This window comes from Centropristis striata, chromosome 8 (genome assembly GCF_030273125.1).
Source record: "Centropristis striata isolate RG_2023a ecotype Rhode Island chromosome 8, C.striata_1.0, whole genome shotgun sequence".
NCBI classification, from domain to species: domain Eukaryota; kingdom Metazoa; phylum Chordata; class Actinopteri; order Perciformes; family Serranidae; genus Centropristis; species Centropristis striata.
The window spans coordinates 17,403,306-17,418,268 of record NC_081524.1 but is presented as its reverse complement, the minus strand read 5'-3'; positions in this window follow the sequence as shown (position 1 = coordinate 17,418,268).

Genomic DNA, 14,963 nt, shown 5'->3' with positions numbered 1-14,963 from the left:
ATCTGAATGAATTGACTTGGCTCAATTACCACATAAATTGAGTAAGTGTAACTGAAATATTATATTGACCATATGGAAAACCTGAGTGGTAATCTCAAAACAAAAAACAGTAAATGTAATTGAAAACATTTGTAGGATATAACTGCAAATTTGCTTATTATTTTCTTAAAAAATGTGTTGTACTCACTGATTTTACACTTATTGTACACTTATTATTACAAATATTTTAACTATGTAATCTGTGAGTCAAATATTAATTTAATTTGAAGAAGTAAACTTAATTTATATATGGATATTTTACACAAAGATTCCTGCTGGAGTTCTACGAATGAATTTTGATGTAGTCAACTCAAATACTCATTATGGTGATATACAGCATTTTCATTTAGTATGCCTACCTTTATATTACTGTCACATTTACAGGCTCCTTGAATCATTTTTTAGAGTGTATGGAAGAAAGCCTATAAAGATGTCTTGCCAGCAACTGAACACATCATTCTTAAAATGTGTATGTAATTAGGGCCTCGGGGCAATCGCGCCGAGCACTATTGTTATACTGTGGATTTTTTCTTCTTCCTCTTCCGGACACAATTTAGTCCCGCTACTAGTCCTACAACTTGAAGAATTGCAGGACAAATTATATATCAAAACGCACGGTTTGATCGGGATCGGTGTGCTATTACTTTTCTCTATGGAATACAATTTTTTTCGCAACATAAATCGTGAAAAACTGCACAAAATTTTGCATTGAAGTGAATGTGACGGCCGAAAAAAATGAGCGAAAAAGAACAACGATTGGAGAAGTCTTGTGTATCGGTGTATTAATCCACGTTTCGATAGGTCATATAGTTTTTTATCAATCCCTGTTCAATGACCATGATCATTTTTGGAGAAATTCTGAGATTATAATTGGTGTGTGTTGTGTCATCGCTCAGAGTGTAGAGGGAGAGAAAAAAATTTAAAAAATAAAATTGAAAACTGTGCTCCAGGCAACAAATTCCACTCTACAGAAATATTTATACATAGAAACATAGGAAAATTAGTCTTCTCCCTCACAATCCTCTGGTAAAGCTGTCAGAGTTATAGTTTGGGCGTAGGACGCACAGATGCGCCACCAACACGCACCAACAGCCCCAGACACACACAGACACACACACACACACACACACACACACACACACACACACAGACACACAGGTAACTTCATGTGATTTTTTTTAGGTTAAAGGTCATAGGTTGCTGTATAAATAAATACTTGAATGGAATGCCTGTTGTAGGTGTGCTCCTTGTATATCATATAGTATCATAACATTACTAATATTAATTGTTTGAAATCTCTGAAGAATCTCATCATAGTGTACACACACCGGCAGTAGCCCCCTCGGCCTTTCACAATTTCCCCAGAGGAAATTTTCTAATTGTATATATCATCCTACTTGTAAATTTCATGTAAATTTATTGTGCTAGGTAAGTCTGCAGAAAAACTGAAGTGATGATTTGAGGGATTTTCATGGCTTTGAATTCATTGAATTGACAACAACAGCAGTCACATTATGAGGGCAGCACAGTTGGCAGAGCAGGTATGGAAGGTGAGTGGTTTTCTCCCCCTCTGCTGCGTTAATCCTTCTAATCTCCTCTGTCTGGAAATAGTCTGGGTTATCTGGTGATTGATGGCCACATCCATCACCACCTGCATAGTGAAGGGGAGGACAGGGCAGCTCAGTAGCCACACAGCAGAACCATAATTACATGAGATTTAATGGCTTGTTTTTTGTTTGAATGAACTGTCAGTGAGTTAGCATTATTGAGGTGTTGGTGTTGTTGGATGGCAGGAATCCTTGTGGACTGCAAAAACTGAAATCTAAGATTAAATATCTTAGATCAAAGGGATATATGCTTATTTTTTGTCTGATAAGTAAGTTCTTCTTAGTAAGAGTATTTTATGTTAGACTGTTTCGCTTGTTTTAAGTGTTTTGCTCCTTAATTATCTAAATAAGATATTACAGCTTGTTACTGAGATTTTATGACCTATACTGAGAAAATACATGCTTGAAACTATAATATCAAAAGTTACAAAGCTGTTTCATCAACACTTACAAGTATAAATCTGCTATTTCAAAGTAATCATTTCTTATTTCAAGCAAGACTAATAATTCATAACTTTGACATAATTTTAACTCTTCACATACTTAAAACAAGCAGCCAGATGGAATCAATTGTTTTATTATCGATGAAACAATGGAAGTGTGTATTGTTGTGTAGTGTGTATGTAATTAACTAGTACATTGGCACATAGCTGTATATTGACACATGATATTTGAACATTTATCATGAAACATTTAACAACAACAATCAAAAAAAGGAACTTGTTATTAGTTACAATACACAAATTCTAAGGTATTTTTGGGTTCATTAAGGGTTCAATTAGATATTTTTACTTGTTTTGGAAAGTATTGACAAGCCAAATTGTTTTGTTCCATTGGCAGATAATTTTGCTATTTTTAAGCAAAGTACACCTAATTTTTGTACTTTTTTTCTTCTTTTTGAGAGGTTGCTTTTTGCAGTGTGGTGTATGATGGGAAGTCCACCGGCACACTAAGCCGGCATAAATAAGGGCTGGTCCAAGGCAAACCTCAGTCAATCCTAACTATAGCTTAAGCAAAGAGGATCGTTTTAACTTTACAATTAAATAAAGAGAGGGTGTCTGACTCCTGGACTAAAACTGGAAGATGGTTCCACAAGACAGGAGCTTGATCAAATCAAATCAAACTTTATTTATATAGCTTTTTTCATACATATGAACGTAACACAAAGTGCTTTACAAAAAATAAGAATAAAAACAGACAATAAAAAAGACTAAACCCACCCCTCCCATTCCCACATACATATCTGTACGTACACGTACACATACATGCACACACATGCACATAGACATGCACTCACACGCAGACTCAGACTCACACACAGCACTTATTATTTGAGAGTGTAGAGACATGGCAAGGCACCGAGGATCTAACTAAAAGACAAAAAGACAACAGGACAGGATAAAACTAAAAGACTAAAAGACAACAGGACAGGATACAAACTAAAAGAATAAGACAACAGGACAGGATAAAACTAAAAGACTAAAAGACAACAGGACAGGATAAAAACTAAAAGACAACAGGACAGGATAAAAACTAAAAGACTAAAAGACAACAGGACAGGGTAAAAACTAAAAGACAACAGGACAGGATAAAAACTAAAAGACTAATATACAACAGGACAGAATAAAAACTAAAAGACTAAAATACAACAGGACAGGATAAAAACTAAAAGACAGCAGGATAGGATGAAGACTAAGAGACAACAGGACAGGGTAAAAACTAAAAGACTAAAAGACAACAGGACAAGATAAAGACTAAAAGACAACAGGACAGGATAAAAACTAAAAGACTAATATACAACAGGACAGAATAAAAACTAAAAGACTAAAAGACAACAGGACAGGATAAAAACTAAAAGACAACAGGACAGGATGAAGACTAAGAGACAACAGGACAGGATAAAAACTAAAAGACTAAAAGACAACAGGACAAGATAAAAACTAAAAGACTAAAAGACAACAGGACAGAATAAAACTAAAAGACTAAAAGACAACAGGACAGGATACAAACTAAAAGACTAAGACAACAGGACAGGATAAAACTAAAAGACTAAAAGACAACAGGACAGGATAAAAACTAAAAGACAACAGGACAGGATAAAAACTAAAAGACTAAAAGACAACAGGACAGGGTAAAAACTAAAAGACAACAGGACAGGATAAAAACTAAAAGACTAATATACAACAGGACAGAATAAAAACTAAAAGACTAAAAGACAACAGGACAGGATAAAAACTAAAAGACAACAGGATAGGATGAAGACTAAGAGACAACAGGACAGGGTAAAAACTAAAAGACTAAAAGACAGCAGGACAAGATAAAGACTAAAAGACAACAGGACAGGATAAAAACTAAAAGACTAATATACAACAGGACAGAATAAAAACTAAAAGACTAAAAGACAACAGGACAGGATAAAAACTAAAAGACAACAGGACAGGATGAAGACTAAGAGACAACAGGACAGGATAAAAACTAAAAGACTAAAAGACAACAGGACAAGATAAAAACTAAAAGACTAAAAGACAACAGGACAGAATAAAACTAAAAGACTAAAAGACAACAGGACAGGATAGAAACTAAAAGACTAAAAGACAACAGGACAGGATACAAACTAAAAGACAACAGGACAGGATAAAAACTAAAAGACTAAAAGACAATGGGGCAGGATAAAAAATAAGGATTAAAAGACAACAGGACAGGATAAAAAAGTAAAAGACTAAAATACAACAGGGCAGGATAAAGACTAAAAGACAACAGGACAGGATAAAAACTAAAAGACTAAAAGAAAAAAAGACAACAGGACAGGATGAAAACTAAAAGACTAAAATACAACGGGGCAGGATAATAACTAAAAGATTAAAAGACAACAGGACAAAAAATAAAAGACTAAAAGACAACAGGACAGGATAAAAACTAAAAGACAAAAGACAACAGGACAGGATACAAACTAAAAGACAACAGGGCAGGGTAAAAACTAAAAGACTAAAAGACAACAGGACAGGATGAAGGCTAAGAGACAACAGAACAGGATAACAACTAAAAGACTAAAAGACAACAGGACAGGTTAAAAACTAAAAGACTAAAAGACAACAGGACAGGATAAAAACTAGAAGACTAAAAGCCTAAAAGATTACAGGACAGGATAAAAATTGAAAGACTAAAAAACAACAGGTTCTGCTAAAAACTAAAATACAACTGGAAAGAAAATAGAAACGATATGGTGAACAACTGAATAAATAAAAAGATAAATAAGTAGGTGAATAAATAAATAAATAGTAAGGTAATCAGTTAAAAGCTAGACCAAACAGGTGAGTCTTGAGCTTCCTGATAACTGAAGGCTCTGGCTCCCAATCTTCTTTTGGAGACTCTTGGAACCACAAGTAGCCCTGTAATATGGAAGCACAGTGCTCTAGTAATGTATTCGGGTACTATGAGTTTTGGTGCCTGACCCTTAAGGGCTTTGCAAGTGAGGAGAAGGATTTTAAATTAAATTCTGGAAAGATAAACCAAAGATTATTGACAATATTCAAGATTCCTTTATTGTCATTGCATAGTTATTATACAATGAAATCAAGGCACATTGCCTGAAAAGTAGTTCAGTATAAACATTTAAAATAAGAATAAAACAATAATTTTTCATACCCACACACTAACACACACGCAGTTTCTACAAATCAACACACAAACTATTGCCAATGTATGCAAAAGAGAATGAGGTGTTATTAAAAGACAAAATGTGTATTGCGAAAAAAGAAGAAGATTAAAATATATAAATAATGATGATGAATAAATTATTGCACATAATTATTGGACCTGTTGCATTATATTATCTATCAGGTGTGATTTCAGAGCAGCGAACAGTGTAGTAATTGCTTTGGGATAAAAACCTTGTGATGCATGCTATAATGGACCTGGATCCCTTTCTGATGGCAGATGCACGAACAGTTGATGGGAGTTGGAGAGATGCGTCTTTTAAGATGCAAAATGTTTTCCGCAGACAACAGGATTTGTAGATGTCTTCCAAGGCAGGTAGTTGATTTTCTGGACAGTTATCTGACCCTTTGCAGAGCTGCTGCCATACCACATTAGTATTCTGTGTGTCAGGATACTTTCAATGGAGCAACAGTAGAAGGACACCAGTGTCATGCCCACGAATGTAATAATGCCCACAAATGTAATAAAAATCAGCAGCTGTTAATGTAATATTCCCACGAATGTCATACATTTTCCACAAACCTAATAGCCGCTGCCTACTACAAACATAACACGCGATTTCCCACTAATGTAATTAGTGGGAATAGTGTAACTATTACGTTTGTGGGGAAGTGAAAATCTTCAACTTTGTAATCATTAATCTGTTCCCACTAATGTAATAATGCAAAGAATAATGGTTGTTATGATTGTTGTTGTTGTTGTTGTTGAGCGGAGTGTGTGTATAGACAAACAAACAGAGACAAACAAATAGTAGGCAGCTGCGTTTGTAGAAAATGTATTAAGCTGCAGATATTTATTATGTTTGTCGTTTATTACGTTTGTGGCCATCATTACATTTGCAGGCGTTACACACACGGGGCCCGTTGCACAAAAGTAGGATTAAGACATCCAGGATAAGTGAGCTGGGCTCAATCAATCCAAAACAAGAGCGTCCAGGCTCAGTTGGTTGCACAAAGACCGAACCAGGATGAGCAGACACGGATTCATCAAGCCAGGTGAAACCAATCCTGGATAGGTGCGCGCTCGCGGCTCCCTCAAATAGACCCCGCCACCGATCACAGATTCACTGATTCACCATGGCAACTTGAGCGGCTTACTTTTCCCCGTCAGAGGGAGAAAGCCGGATGGAGTCATACGAGGAGGTGAAAAACATTATTAAAAAGTAAGGCAACACCGCCACAGTGATAAAGCAAAGAGGAAACGCATGTCAAAGTATTGCTGACCGCCTGAATGTGTAAGTAGTGCACGACTAAACACTCACCGCTCCGCTGAAAAATCACAATTATAATCCAAATAGTTAATTCATATCTCCAAAAACGCAGTTGTACTCTGATTATGAATGAGTTTAATTTTTAATTGAAATGGACTGCAGATATGACTGAAATTGTGTAAATATAACGCCACCAGACTGTATTATTCTTTGATAAATAGATGAGCTAATAATAGTAATAACGACTTTAATTTATATAGAGCCTTTTAAAGGACCCATGGTCGCTCACTGACTTCATCGGATTTCCTTTTGGAATAGATACATTTTCTCTTTTCTTATATTTAGGGTGTATGTGTCTTCATCTGTAAAAAAAAAATAGCAAAAAAAAAATAGCTACTCAATAAAATTGAGGCAACAGATTGCACGCAATATTATTAATTAAATCTAACTACATTACAAGTTGAGTTAATAACAACTTAACAGGAAATGCCTGCCAATTAAAAACTGACTAATTCTATTGTGTTGGATTCATTCAAAATTCTCTTGATTTAGAATTACATACACATAAAGATGATATTTAATGTGATCAAAATAAGCAGATTCTATCTCAAACATTTTTATATTAAAGTTACTTAAACAACTGCCTCAAAATCAAGGACACATTTATATTTAATACATTTGATCAAATATATTAAGTAAAATTAAATGACTACAGAATAATTTATTACAGTGTCCTTCCCTGGCCACAGAAGACTCTGTGACATCAAAGAGGAGTTCTATAGGATTGCAGGTGAGAAAATCTACAAATGACAGGACAACTGTTACCAGTCATAGTAGGATACTCATTACATTGTGTTACAGGTTTCCCCAATGTCAGTGGTGCACTGGACTGCACACACCTCAGCATAAGATCCCCCCCAGGGGCCCATGAGGTGGATTTTGTGAATAGGAAATCATTTCACAGCATTAATGTTCAGGTGAACATAACTTTTTGATATTGTTATTGATTGGTTTAATAGTCCTCATCTTATGATTTTAGATGGTCTGCAATGCTGACTGTCTGATCAGCAATGTTGTGGCAGAATGGCCTGGCTCTGTCCATGACTCCAGAGTCTTTGGGACCTCTGAAATCTGTTAGCGCCTATCACAAGGTGAGCCACACAACCATTAATAACCACTTTTTACATCATGGCTGTGTCAAGAATGTCACTCTGTTTGAAGTTGTAATGATGAGATTTTGTGTTGACAGGTGAATTCTCTGGTGTGTTGCTGGGAGACAGGGGGTCTGCCTGCCAGCCTTTTCTCCTGACACCATCCACAGACCCCCAGGAGGCACAGCAGGCCTACAACCATGCCCATGCCAGGACCAGGCCCAGAGTTGGGAGGGACCAATACGTGTTTTAGTTAATATGCATGCTTTAAATTTAAGTTAAATATGTTCTGCAGTGGCAGAGGAATTTTTTTTTAAATTATTGATTTGGCCTCTTATGATGTTTGTGTTGTATACTGTATGTATACAAGCTTGCAGGGAGGCTACTGCATCATTCGTCTGTTCATTCCATGTGTATGGATTTGTCCTGCATTTATTTCAGTGTGCAGACATGCAGGGTGTATTATATTCAGACCTTTGAATGTGTATTTATCTTTGTGTTGTATAATATACTTTGATTCTGTGCTTTCTATCTTGTAGAGTCACTGTGACTTCAGTTTTGAAAGGAGCTGAATTACCTGTTTTGATTTATCCTTATTCAGTAAAGGAACATAATGTTACACTTTGTGCATATAAATATATATTTATATGGGATGTGTATTTTATACAACCGAGTTTTAGGACCACACTGAGGAAGACAACAAAAGTCATAAATTTACGAGACTGATTCTTTCTGCGGAAAAGATGTATTGTCTTGCATCTTTGCATCTTTTTAAAGTCCTGATACATCTGACAATGTGACGCTGGCTGATGTGCCAAAAGATGAAGTATCTCCTTGTTGGTGAAACCTATACTGAAGTACAATTCCACAAAAAGCTCCACGGCCCTCATTTTAACAACTCTCCTCCTCTAAAACAAGTTAAATTAGTAGTCTGTCTTTTTATATATAGCCTTATAGTCTATGGGAAACTGTAAATGATCTAATGATTGCAACATCATCTAAAATAATCAATTATCCAAAATGATTGAAATGAATTATCACAAACGTTTAAATAATGACAGTGGGCCTAGTTCTATGTGATAACAATGTGTAAAGGGCAGTGGAATAACTATTGGTGTCCGTTTGTGGTGACTGCTGACTGAGATCAGGGATGAGATTAAATAGATCCTGGAATTTAGCTCCACAGAATAAATCTCAATGGTAACTTATACCATAACATATCCTACTGCCCCCTATCCTGCTTTTGTGCAAATTGAGCCAGGATAACCAACATATCCCGGCTTAATCCCTTATCCTAGTTTTGTGCCCAGGAGGCCCCAGGAGTTGTTGTGACAAGTTGACTTTCCTGTTTGTGTTGATTGTCCATGTGACCTCATCTGCAATGTGGGTGCCCAGAAACCTGAAACTGGAGACTCTCTCCACTCTTTCTCTGTTTATGTAGAGTGGACGGTGGACATCGTGCTTCATCCTGAAATCGATGATTTGGGTTTTTTTTTTAGGATTAAGTGCCAGGTTTTTTTTCTGTCAGCCTCTGAATCTCCCCCACTGACCAGCACCAAATACCGCTAAATGCTCCACTATGTTCACCAGCTCGTCTCTATCTGTGTGTGTCTGCTTTTTGGTGTTGGGGGGTAGTATGCAGTTGGTTTATGGAGCTATTTGTTGGACACAGCAAGTGTTCCAGAGATGAGTTTGAAATACATACTTCATTATTAATCATATTGCTTTTTTTTAAGAAATGTAAAAAAAAAATAGTTTTGGCTGATATATACATTCAAGGTGTTTCATTGTTACTGAAACTGAATTAACCCATTTATAATTTTACGGTCTTTTACTGTTATGTCAGCAGTTTTCACCGTAAAATCTACAGACATTTTTTACAGTGCATATTTTATTAGTTCTAAATTATTTAAGTTTATTCAACAGTTTATGTCAACAGTTGAATGATATAGGTGGGTAGGTTACCTTTCAATTTGCTATTTTTGTGAATTCGAGTGTGTGTTTATGTGTGTGTTTTGCTATTTACTACGAATTATAGTGAGGCAATTTTTAGTGCATATGGGTTGGTAGGACAACAAGTTGCTATTAAAATGCTGGAAATCTGCAAAACTGTTTGTGATTTTGTGTGAGGTACAGGTATTATTGAGTAGCTGGTATAGTGTCATGTAAGTGGGATTAAAATCAAGTGGACCTTGGACTGGGCTGTGATGTAATCTCGGATAATAATCACCTCCCACGTTATAGTCCATCTTAATTAAACACTAATTAATTTCCCCTGCCTCCTGCACTTGTGAGTACATTGGGTTTATGAGGGAAAGGTGTATAGTGTCAAGCACTTTCCCTTGTATGAATTCCATTCTGCATTAAGTGAAGCCACTGAAGACTGTTTATTATGCATGGGCAGGTCAATGCCATAGTAAATATTGACAATCATTTGATCCTTAACCCTCTGGGGTCTGAGCCTATTTTGGCCATTTTTGAATACTTCTGACTTTTCCCTTCATGTACCACATAGAAAGTGTTTACTATACCCATATTTGGTATCCATTTTTTCTTCACCAATATGATCTGACAATTATTTTCTCACTTTAACCTACTTGATCAACATATTGAGTCCAAAAGTCATGAAATTCGAGTTGAAAAATTATACTATTTACTATAATAAATACCACAAATATGCTCAATGAACCATTTTGGAACTTGAAAATACAAATATGAACATATAAAAAGGTGAAAATTTTAATATAATAAAACTATATACAAAAAAGTCCCATAAAAACATATATATTTATAGGCGTTTTTTTCCTTGTTAGCTGCAACTGTTCAAAACAAACTATGTGCAAAATTACACAGAGAGCGACACCAACGCTCAAATTTTTCTGTACTATCATATCTTTGGTTTTACATAACCTAGGAATGTCAAACAAAAATTGGGAGAAAGTTTCAAGTCTGTACTTTGGAGTGAAGTTGATAGCAGCGCTCCATGTGACCTAGTATTTTTTGTTAAACTTCACATGATCTGATAAGGACGGCACGATCATAGACCCCAGAGGGTTAAACACAGATCATTTGATATCATAAAATCAAATGACCTGTGTTAAAATGCTTATGGCCCTGAGATGATAGACCTTTTATCAAAGCACAATTTCAGTTACAATATGCTGGTTTATGACACACATACTCACTGCATTTGCTCTTATTTAGCTAGTCCTCATTTAAGCATTTAACTAGCATTTGGAGAAGTATAATTAAGGTGTCAGGGAGACTTTAAACAACTAAGCATTTCATCATTTTATCATGTGGAATCAGGTCTTTGTAAATCCTGATCCCCACACTTATCTCACTCTTTGACCTGAGCTGTATCACTTCAAGGTCTCTAAATTAAGCCCAGAATCCTTTTCAAATCCTTCACCTCATCAGCCATAGATCACACCTTTACTTTGAGGAGGACTTAAGGTTGCATCATGGATGGCCATCCAGCCTGAGTCACAGCACAACATTACATCAGTCACACATCACAAATCATATGATATGTCTCTGCTTTGGTTTGCTTGGTTTAGTTTGGGAGATTTAAGCCGCAATCTCAAATTGTATTTAATACTGTTTAGGTTCCAAGTATAAAATAATACATGAGGATTGGGAAATGAGTAAAGTCACTTTTTATTTGTATTATTGATAATAATATTTTCTATTTCTATTGCAAGGATAATACAAAGTACACTGTAAAAAAAAAGAATCAGTTTTTTTTAAGGTAAAAAACCAGCAGCTGTGGTTTCCAGAACTTTGACGTAATAAATATGGTGCAACTTTTTCTAATATAACGGTAAAAAGATATTGGCACTGTTGATTTCACGTTTGCCATTTTATTCCATATTTTACTGTAAAAAAAAAAAAAAAAATTCCATCCTTCCAAAAATAAACGCTGTTCTGCCATATAATTGACAAAAAAATACTTTATAAATGCTGCATGAATTTAAGATTTTTTTCCATTTAATATTACAGTATATTTTTGTTAGAGATATGGTGTTTAGTACATGTAATAGTTAGAAAAAGTAGTTTTACAAGAGATAAATGGAAAAATTACCGTGATGGCTTGTATATATATTACAGTATATTTTTGCTACAAACATGGTGTTAGTGTATTTTACAGTGTAGTATTATTTTTTTTTAAACAACTAAAAAGTACTGTTTTGGCTGATACATTTACGGTGTTTCATTGTTACTGAAACTGAATTAACCCATTTATCATTTTACGGCATTTTACTGTCATGGTTCAGCAGTTTTTCACCGTAAAATCTACATACATCTTTTACAGTGTACCCGAGTGTACCTGACAGAATTATTTTCTTACCAAGAAAAAGTTACTGTGAGCAGAGACAGAAAAACAACTCCTTATGATACTTTAAAGAAGATAATACACACAATAGTACATTAACTGGACCACAGTTCATTTTTGATCTGCCTTATTCAATGCTCTGCTTCAAGTTTTAAGTTGGATATTCAAGTCTGAACACGCATAGACTACATGTGTTTATTGGTTTTCATAATCAAAACTTTTTTTTTTTGAAAACTGAAATGTAACCTGTGTTTCAACCGAGGATACCCGGGTATATGAGTTTAGTTCCCAGGTCATAGTTTTGGGGGGGAAATGACGAAAGTCTCATTCTTTTTCTACTCTTTTTCTGGTTCTGCATTTACTACCTGCACTGGAAAGTTTCCTGGAATTAGCCATAGCCATGTACTCTGTGTTTTACATGACAAAAGCTCTCTCCTTCTCCAGTCTGCTTTGTGAATTTTGGATATTTGTATGCTAACTCCCAGCAATCACAGTTGATATTTTAAAACCTTGAAAAGGCCTTAAGTACTGTGCAAGAAGAGTTTACTTGAAGCTGTGCAGGTGTTAAGTGAAAACCCCAAAGATTTGACTTTGTTTAGAAGTCAGAGCTCTGGGTAAACTGAAGCAACAAAAGAGTAGAGTTCCAGCACCCAAAACATGCTGTTCTCGATGGTTAGGTCAGGGTAAGGTATTAAATGTTGATGATTTGTAAAATAGCCTTTTCCACAGATTTTTATACTTACATTTTTTAAAAACCTCCCCCAGCAAACATGAACCATTGCTTCACATATTTGTGTTTGAATCAAAGTGGAACCGTAGAGTAGATCATGACTAATTACTAGGGCCGGGACTTTAACATGTTAATTAAGATTAATTAATTACATAAAAATGAATGCGTTAAAAAATTGATGCATTTTAATCGCACTTATTTTTGCACCGTGGAACGTTTCTCACTGGATGAGTTTCAGGCGGACCGATTATACTGGAGCACCAACTAGCGTTGATGAGTTCAGACAACAACAAACCATATAATAAAACCCAATAATAAAATAAAATTAATATCCCAGAACATGATTGTGTCCGCTGAACACCGGCCAATATTTTATTAGGTTAGATGATTAAGGTAAAATGTAAATTATGTCACTCAGTAATGATCAGCCTCGCGTGGTACTGATGAAAATGACAAACAATGTAAAAGTGTTTCTTGCTGATGGACAGACTCTCACACTCTCTACTGTTTTTTTTTTAACTTTAATAATATCCATAATAAATCTGTACGGTGGAAAAAACAGATCACGAAAAGGAAAAAAAGGAAAAAGGAAAAAAACTTCTAGAGCGATTTTTCTCTTAATTTATTATAAATGTAGAAATATGTTTGTGGTGTTTTTGTTGTTCAGAGTCACAATCAAACAGATTTTAATTACATGGTGAATCATATAAATAAAATATAAAACTTGTGGTGACACACATTAGTTTAATCTGTGATCTGTCTTCACTCCGGTATCAAACTACAGCGATGTTGCGATGTATAACATCAGTCCGATCAGCTGCTGTGTCTATTCAACGAGTCAGGGGGCGGGGCCACCGCTAAAAGACTTCCGCATAGGATTCTCTCGTGTATCCTCGCTTGTGCCTCCTCCGATATGCCTCCTCTATCCTCTATCCTCTATCCTCCGATCACAAATAAGAGCTTTGGGATGGTCTTAAAGATGGCGCCCGCGAAAGAACTTCCGGTTCAAGCGAGGATAGAGGATAGAGGAGGCGAAAATTAAGGGAAATGAGAAGCAGCCAGGGACTCTGTCCTGAGTACACAGACACCTCATACACGGTTCACAAGTAAGTGAAAGGGGGCGTGGCTACTCAAAGGGGGCGTGTCTTCAATCAGCAGTTCAACAAGGACTCTGTCCTGAGTTCACAGACACCTCATACCAGTGGCGAACCGTGAGCACTACAGCTGGGCCTTCAGTAGTCCGACCGGCTCCTGTTTTTGCATTTTTCATGTTTTAAAACTAATAAACACAAAGTCTTGCCATCCCTACTTGTTGCAACTTTAGAAAATATAATCATGTGGGGAAAAAGACTTACAAACATGGACCAAAACGGCTCCATAATACTCACAAAATTCCAAAAGAAATAAAAATAATTAACTAAACAGCATGAAGTGTTCATAATTGCTGTTTTACGCATGCCTCTGTGCGTCTGGCACACACGTGCCAGACGCACTATCTATGTATCTAAAACACACACCATGCTTGCGAACTGAACCACTAACCACTTATTATTATTATTATTATTATTATCATTATTGTTGCTATACGGAGTCAAATCTCTGTCAGCGCTGAAATATGAATGAATGACAGCATGTCCCTGCCCGAAAGAGATAGAGAGATAGAGATAGAGAGAGACAGAGATGGCCAGATTATGTCAGATAAATTAGTCCTCTAAAACAAAGTTTTCAAACTGACCGTCGCTTGCAGGTGTGCCACAGAATCTTGATGCCGGTGTGCTGACTTTGTCAGATTTGTAAGGCTAACAAATCCGCCGCTGACCCAGGTGGATGACTTGTCACAAAAGTAAACAACTCCAGCAGTACAGCCTGTTTGTTTTCTTAAAGCCCGTCATCCATGGATATCGCTGATAATTTTCAGTCTTGAAATGCCTTTCCACTATCTTAACTTTATCTTTTAATTCCAGTTCTGGAGTTGGTCTTTCATTTTTTATTATTTGAAGTTTTTCTGTGAAAGTCCGCCTTGAAAAAGGCGATGCTATCAAGCTAGCCACAACGTCACTCTCGTCTTCTACCATTTAACTGTCTCTCAACGGCTCTCACCACTCTGACGCTGTTAGGACTTCATGAAGGCCAACGATCTTTTGTTTTTGTCCCGCCCACTTAAAATCAAACC